This window comes from Marmota flaviventris, chromosome 2 (genome assembly GCF_047511675.1).
Source record: "Marmota flaviventris isolate mMarFla1 chromosome 2, mMarFla1.hap1, whole genome shotgun sequence".
Classification (NCBI taxonomy): domain Eukaryota; kingdom Metazoa; phylum Chordata; class Mammalia; order Rodentia; family Sciuridae; genus Marmota; species Marmota flaviventris.
This window is the reverse complement of record NC_092499.1, coordinates 195987363-195995228: the sequence shown is the minus strand read 5'-3', so window position 1 is coordinate 195995228 and position 7866 is coordinate 195987363.

The window sequence follows — 7866 nt, the reverse complement described above, 5'->3', positions numbered from 1 at the left end:
ACCAAGTGATGGGGGCTGTCTCCTGTGAGGTAAAACCCACTTGTGCCTCCTGAACTCCCTCATTGACTGGCTGTCAGAAGACATTTTGGAAACCAAGTTCAGTCTTTGGTGTCGGTGGGAGGGAAGGTGCAGTGTGGTGCCTCCCGGGGGCGATGTGCAGGGACTGTGAGACTTAGCACTTGTAATCCCCAAGATTCTGGGATTACAGGTGGGCACCAATGCACCTGACATGGGTAAAGAATGTTTTAAAAGCTCATGTGTTGGCAGATACGGTGGCACACGCCTGTAATGTCAGCGACTCAGGAGGCTGAGGCAGGAGGATCACAAGTTCCAGGCCAGTCTCAGCAATTTAGCGAAGCCCTAAACAGCTTAGCCAGACCTGTCTCTAAATAAAAAGTAAAAGGGGCTGGGGATGCGGCTCAACGGTTAGATCCCTGGTACCAAAACAAAACCAGAAAAAGCTCTACATATATTTTTTTTTTGTCTATCGTTTACACTGTCCTATAAAATGGAATTAAAGCAGCTTAAGAATGATTATAATCTAAATTGGGACACTTGAGAGTGGATGTGTTTGCTATTAATTATGCAGGACCACAGACAGCCCACAGAGCTGACGGGCAGATGGCAACCATAGCATCACGGCTTCCAGATGTTTTAAAAACGGCAGCACACAGTAGGGACGCATTAACGCACACAGCTGTGCGTGGTGTAGACACTCGGGACCACACGTAACTACATACAACTGAAGTTTCACGAAACAAAACGGTGATGTCGACAATCCCTCTGATCCCTTTTTCTTCCTTCTTTCTTGGTGCTGGGAGTGGAACCCAGGGCCTCTCTCAGGCGAGGCAGCTTCTGTTTCCGACTTTACAGTGTGTCTTGTGACATCCTCAAACACTGTCACGCGCTGTCTGAGGAACACTGGGAAGCACTTCACTGCCCACGGAGATGTCTGCCGTGGGAAAAGTGGCCGTTTCTTTTTTCCTCTCTGAAAGAGGAGAAGAGCACTGCATCATGTACTCGCTCGCTTGCTTTTATTCTTTATTTTTTTAATTTTGAAACAATCTCAAACCTAGAACAGAGCTGCGTGGAAGGCTCAGGTCACCCTTCACCCAGCCGACCCCCCACCGCGGGCCTCAGCCCTCCCGGCCTTTGCTGTTTTCTTTTTCCTGAGCCATTTGAGGATGGGTTGCGGAGAGCAAGCCCCTCGCCCACTTTGGACCTGAGCCTCTGTTCTCTTATGCATTCCCTTATACAACCATATTTCAGTTACAAATTCAAAATATTGAACATTGTTACAATATTATCAGGAAAACCACACACACACACACACACACACACACACACACACACACACGAGTCTCACCCAGCCGGGTGTGGTGGTGCAGACCTGTGATCCCAGCTACTTGGGAGGCTGAGGCAGGAGGATGGCAAGTTTGAGGTCAGCCTCAGCAACTTACAAGAGCCCATCTCAAAATTTTAAAGAATTAAAATGATGAGGGATGTAGCTCAGGGGTAAAGGACCACGGGTTCAGTCCCCGCCAAATCTCACCATTGTCCCAGTGATGTGCTTGTCAGAACCTCCCGCCCCCCATCTAGGACTCTAGAATCAGGCGCTGCATTTGGTTGCCTGGTCTCTCTTGGTTCCTTTCATCTGGAACGATTCCTCGGCTTTGCCTTGTGTTTCATAATATTGACATTTTTGAAGAGTAAATACAAACTGTTTTGTAGACGGTTCCTCCACCGGGGTTCACTGGTTTTCTCATAATTATATTCGAGCAATGTGTTTTCTAGTTATGAGAACCACACAAGTGACATTATAGCTGCATTGGACCGTGTCGGGAACCTCATGTCTGTTTGATTTAATGCTGATTTTTTTTGGGGGGGGTACTGAGAATTGAACCCAAGGACACTTTGCCACTGAACGACATTCCCAGCCCTTTTCATTTATTTATGTAGAAAGAGGGTTTTGCTAAGTTACCGAGGACCTAAGTTGTTGAGACTGGCCTTGAACTTGCCGTCCTCCTGCCTCAGCCTCCCTGGAATGACAGGTGTGTGCCGCCATTTAAGAGGAGAACTGTTCACACACACACACACACACTGGAGAACGGAGCGGGGCGTCCGACCACTGGGCTACACCTTCAGCCCCTTTTATGTCACCTGGAGACAGGGTCTTGCTAAACTGCCCAGGCTGGCCTGGAACTTGGGATCCTCCTGCCTCAGCCTCCAGTTGCTGGGCTGTGAATCCTGCCATGAATTCGCTCGGTGACAGCCAGCGCCCGTGTGGGGATCGTGCGGGGATCCCGGGCCCGAGGATCGGACGACCCCAGGCAACTCTGCGCTCAGATCACCGCCCCCTGCGACTCTCAGGCTGGGTTTTCCTTGTCCTGCTTCACCTGCCGAAGGACCAGCTCTCGGGCCACTGATCCTAGCGCAGCCCCCGAGGCCCAGCCCGCGTTCCTGCCCGGCTCCCGCAGGTGAGGCTGGGACCGCCCAGGGCTCGTGCGTTGTGGCCAGCGGGGAGCGGTCCTGCGCCTCGGCTGGGGAGAAGTTGTGCTCGGGCCCCCCGGGCAGCCGCAGCCTCGGTGGACAGCGTCCCCCTACAGGCCCGGGGCGGATGGGCTGTGGGGACACCTGGGACTGGCCCGGGAGCCCGGAGCAGGAACTCAGGAGCAGTGACCCAGACGGGGACTGTCACCAGCACTCACTGCCTTCCTGGCACCCCCTGCGAGGCTGTAAACCCGGGGAGACCACCCAACACACCACCTCTGACCCCCTGGTTTTACTTTATTGATTTATTGATTTCTTGGTACCAGGATTGAATCCAGGGCGCTTTACCACTGAGCCCCGTCCCAGCCCTTTTTTGTATTGAGAAACGGGGTGTCACTGAGTGGCTTAGGGCCTCGATAACTTGCTGAGGCTGACCTTGAACTCCAGATCCTCCTGCCTCAGCCTCCTGGCCCCTGGGATTACAGGCGAGCGCCATCGCACCCAGCTGGCCACCTGATTTTAAACTGGGTCCAAGAACACACACACACACACACACACACACACAGACCTGCCCCCGCTGGAGGTGGAATCAAACCTGCACGTGCACACTCACACACAGAGCCAGACCTTACTTGAAAAGTGATCACAAACAAATTGCACCAAAAAATGGCCTCGCACAATGATCGGTTCTCGGTCCCTTGTGGGAGGCAAAGGTGACACCTGTGGTGTGTGGTTGACACCGGAGGGTGCTTTGTGAGTTGGCCTTGGTGGCCCTCCTCCCCCCCCCCCCCCGTCCCGCCCTGGCTGGTGCTCACAGGGACAATGCCCAGCGGGGCTGGCAGGTGTCTCCAGCAGTCGGCCGACAGCCAAGCGACAGGGAGAGAATGAGCAGTGATGGAGAGGCACTGGGGAAGCCAAGCGCAGGGCCCTCCTGAAACGCCACCGTCCCTGCTGTCCTTCCCACGCACTGTGTGGCCCCAGAGGACACAAACCCCCTGTGCTCGGGCATCACCAAGGGTCCTGAAGGCAGCTTTGACCCCGGCATGTCCAGCACTGCAGAACGTCCACGGTTTGAAGGACCGGGGAGGCCCACGCAGGGGGCGAAGCCATGTCCTCTGCTGCCCTGGACTCTTTCCCCGCAGAAGACTCCGTGCTGGCGCAGGTTTGCAGCCGAGGAGAGCAGCGCGGCCAGGTCTTCTTTCCCTCCAGCTGCACGTGGGCAAACCAGGGTTTGGGAGGATGAAATATTCAGCAGCCGCCATACATAATTCATGGCCCTCGTTAGGGCGCCCCCTGGCAAGCGGACGCCTGCGTGGCTGGACTCTCCTTCCCCGAGCGAGTTGGTTCTCTGTTCCTCTCCTGAAGCGCTCGTTCCCGGACACTGGGCTCCTCGGACTCTCCCCTGGGCCTTTGGGTTGACCCTGACCTTCAGAGATGCTGGGAAAAAAACAAAAATAGGTGTTTGTGTCTAGAAATGTTTCCCAAGACGACTGAGGTTAAAGAAGCGGGTGTCCTTGGGAGCCACCTGCAACTTCAGAAACTTTAGAAAAAGAATCTATAGAAAAAAGAATGAAAATCTCCAGTGATGATGGCCACCCAGGGCACAGACCCCTGTAGCCTGCGGTCAGTGGAGGAGCCCGTCCTGGCCCCGGCGGCTCCGTCCCCTGTCAGATTGGTTATGTTATGCTGCCTGTCAGCCGGGGTGGGGGAGCGTCTCATGGCCACTCTGTCTGTCTTGATTACTAATTCAAAGACCTTTACCGTCTGGATTCTTTGCATTTCTTCTTTTATTGGCTTTTCTCTCTGGGTGCTTTGCATATTTTCGTAACTGAGCTGTGGGGTGGGAGGAGCTCCGCCGTAGAGCCCTGGGCCCTGCAGATGGGAGCCTCAGGCCACTTCCTCTCCGTCTTTCATGTCCTCCTCACGAGGCGAGCAGTTTTGCTACATGCTCCCGCCATGAGATCCAAATCCCAGGGCTGATCAATCATGGATGGAACCTCTAAGACTCGGAGCCAAAGAAGACTCTCCTCCCGGCGGGCTGATGACCTCCGGGTTTGCTACAGTACGGGAACGTTGGATCAGCAGCATGTTTGAAGGTCTCTTCAACTCACCTAACACTCTCCTGCTCCCGCGCTGGGCCTGAAGTCTATCTATAGACGCCCCTGTTTACTCTTAGCTCCGTTGCTAGCTTTATTTCACTGTGAACGGCACAGACAGCTGCACATGGCCATGTTGGTTTTCCTGCAAAGGTTCTGGACCTCGAGGATCTGAACTTGTGCAAATTCTCAAGTTGACCCATATCCCTCTAGGGCGTTGTCCTGAGCTCATACTCTGCTTGGTGGCCAGGCTCTTCCCCATATCGTGGCCACACTAGCTGGGATCCCTCTGGGGCTGTCCGGAGCTGGCCCTTTCTAAGAGCCCTTGTGGTACGTTGGGTTTTGAAGGAGCAGCCCCTAGGGGTGGATCGGATGAGCAACGGCGAGGGTGAAGATGAACTTCAGCACAGGGACGGGTCGCCAATTACGGATCAAAGCCATGACAAAGTGGCTGACCACTAACCTGGGTGTCATCAACTGAGAAACGGATACACACTTGTGGCACACCCTGCAGGGAAGTCCTGGTTGTCACTGGGAGAGCGCGGTGGCCACACCTTAACCCCAGCCACTTGGGAGGTGGAGGCAGGAGGATTGCAGTTTTAAGGTCAGCCTCCGCAACTTAGTGAGACCCTCCCTCAAAATAAAAGGGCTGGGGATGCGGTTCGGTAATTAAGTGCCCCTGGCTTCAATCCCCGGCACCCAAACAAAAAAAATTAGTTGTCCCTAAAAAGGAGTGTGAACTGGTCATGCTCAAGCATGTGCACTTTAAACACACCCTCCTGTGTGAAGGCCAGCCGTGAGGGCCACCCAGTGCACAGGTCCGTTTATATGCCATGTCCAGGACAGGAGAATCCCCAGAGACAGGAAGGAGATTCGTGGTTGCCGGGGTTGGGGGCACTTGGGGACTGACAGCTAACAAGTGCGGGCTTTCTTTTTTGGGTCATGTAAATATTCTAAACTTGATCGTGGTGGTGATTGTGCCAATCAGTAAATATGATACAGAGACTCGTGAACTGTACACCGAAATGTATTTCACTCTATAATGAAATGTAGGCTTTACTTATTCATTTCAGATGCTGGGGATTGAACCCAGGGGGCTCTCTGCCACGGAGCCACAGACCCAACCCTTTTTACAAATTTGAGACAGGGTCTCGCGAGGTTGCCGAGGCTGGCCTCAAACATGGAATCCTCCTGCCCCGGCCTCCCAAGTCACGGGGATCTCAGGCATGGCCACCGCCCCCATCTAAACTGTATGCATTCACCAAGTGAATGGCGGAGTATGTGAATGATCTCTCAATAAAGCTGTCAAGCACGATTCACCAACTTCACTCATTTAAAACACGCCAACTCGCGCCTGCTTTGGCTGCGCATGTTCTAAAACTGGAAAGGCGCAGGGGAGATAGCGCGGTGGGGTGACATGCAGATCCGCCAAGCATTCTATATTTTTTAAAAATAAAAATATATACATAAATTCCACTCAATCTGCCAACTGTCTTCTCCTCGCCAGACACGGGGGACACAGCAGTCAAGAGGACAAAGGCGGCCACTCCCTCCGCGGAGCCAGCATCCTGGAGCCCCAACGCCACTCCCCTCCACAGAAAGAAAATGCTGGTAAAACTCATCTTTCAGGGCCGTCCGAATTCTACTGGCTTCTAATTTACGTTTCTTGAAGAGGGCAGTCTTCAGGTAACTGACCCAATCTGCTCAGAATCCGCAGTTTTACAGTGTCCCCAGGTTTTGTCATTGTCCCCCACCCTGAGCTTGGGAACCTAGAGGTCAACTCGACGTCTAGGCAGACGCCCTGTGGGTCAGCTCTGTGGCTCTGCCCGCAGGTCAGCTCTCTGCACAAAGAACAGACCCCTCCGTCCCCTCCGTGTCCCTCCCTGCATGGCAGGGGTGGCTTGGGGGTGGCCATGGACCTGTGTGGACTGACTCGGCCACAGGCCGTCACTCCTGGGGAGCCTCCTGCCCACCATGTGCGTCCTCCCTTAGGAAGTCCCCTGACTCCAGTGAGGTCCACTCCCTGTGACCTCTCACCTGTCCATCGCCACCTGACCAAGCACTGCAGAGGCGGAGCCTCAGGCCGCGCACGCCTGTCCTCTGGTTCCGTGGGAGCTGGGCCCGTGGTCCAGGCTCATCCCGGCTGCGTCCCACCCGCTGGCTAGGGCTGTCTGCGGCGTGGCACCTCCTCCCAGGGCATCCAGGGTGTGGGTGGAATTTATGGATTGCAGTTGTGAGTCTGAGGCTCAGGGTCCTGCAGCTCGTGGGGCCCCCCACGAGCCCCCCAGGGGCGGGTCGGAGCACCAAGCTTGCTTTCTTTAACCCAGGGGCCTGTCGGTCTCGCTTCTTCCACTTATGACAGTCTTTGTCTCTGACCTCTAAACCCTCTTTTAAGGGCAAACCGGATTAGGTCAGGCCCACCCAGGACAATCTCCTTGTGATGACCTCCAGGTCAGCTAATCAGTAACCTAACCTCAGGAGCAGGGGCCCCTCCCCCCAGCCCCTGTCCTGCCCACTTCACGGAGGCTGTTACAGGATATGTCCACCAGGGGGCAGTCTCAGGGCCAAGTTAGAACTCCCGACCCTGGCTCCCCAGCAGCACAGCCCAGGTGTTCACAGGGTGTCTTTGTGAGGGCTGAGTGGCACACTGGGGCTTGGCATGGGCCCCGTCTGGCTTGGCGTCTCTGGTTCGGTTTGAGATCTTTCCTTAGAAGCCCCAAGAATTCACTGAACCCTTTCTGTGATCTCCCTTCAGGGATCCCAACTTCGCCCAGGCAAACGGGAGCCGCCCCTTCAAAGGGCATCACCTGGCGGCCTTCCCTTCCGCTGGACACAGACACGCATCCAATGCACACTTGGCGACAGATGCCTTGCCTGGCAGTTCCACAGTTACATTATCTGGCCATCTTCTTCGCCCTCCCTTGAGAACACCCTGGTTCCAATGTCCCGCTCACCACGCTGTATTTACTGAGCACTTACTTGGTGCCAGACACTACTTAAGGCCATTTACACAGATTATCTCATTGAATATTCTCCACAACCTTGTGAGTTGCATCATGCCTTGCTGCTGATGAGGAAACCGAGGCACAGAGAAGTTAAGTAACTCCACCAAGGTCACACAGTGAGTGATAGGGAGCCAGTATTTGAACCAAGAGAATTTGAGTCTGGAAGATGCAGTAGCCACTGAGCAATGCTCGCTCCCAGAGCTGCCCACCTCCCCCCAGGACCGTGCCAGAGCCCGAGGGCGTCGCCTTCTGCTCTTTGCATTACATTCCGTATT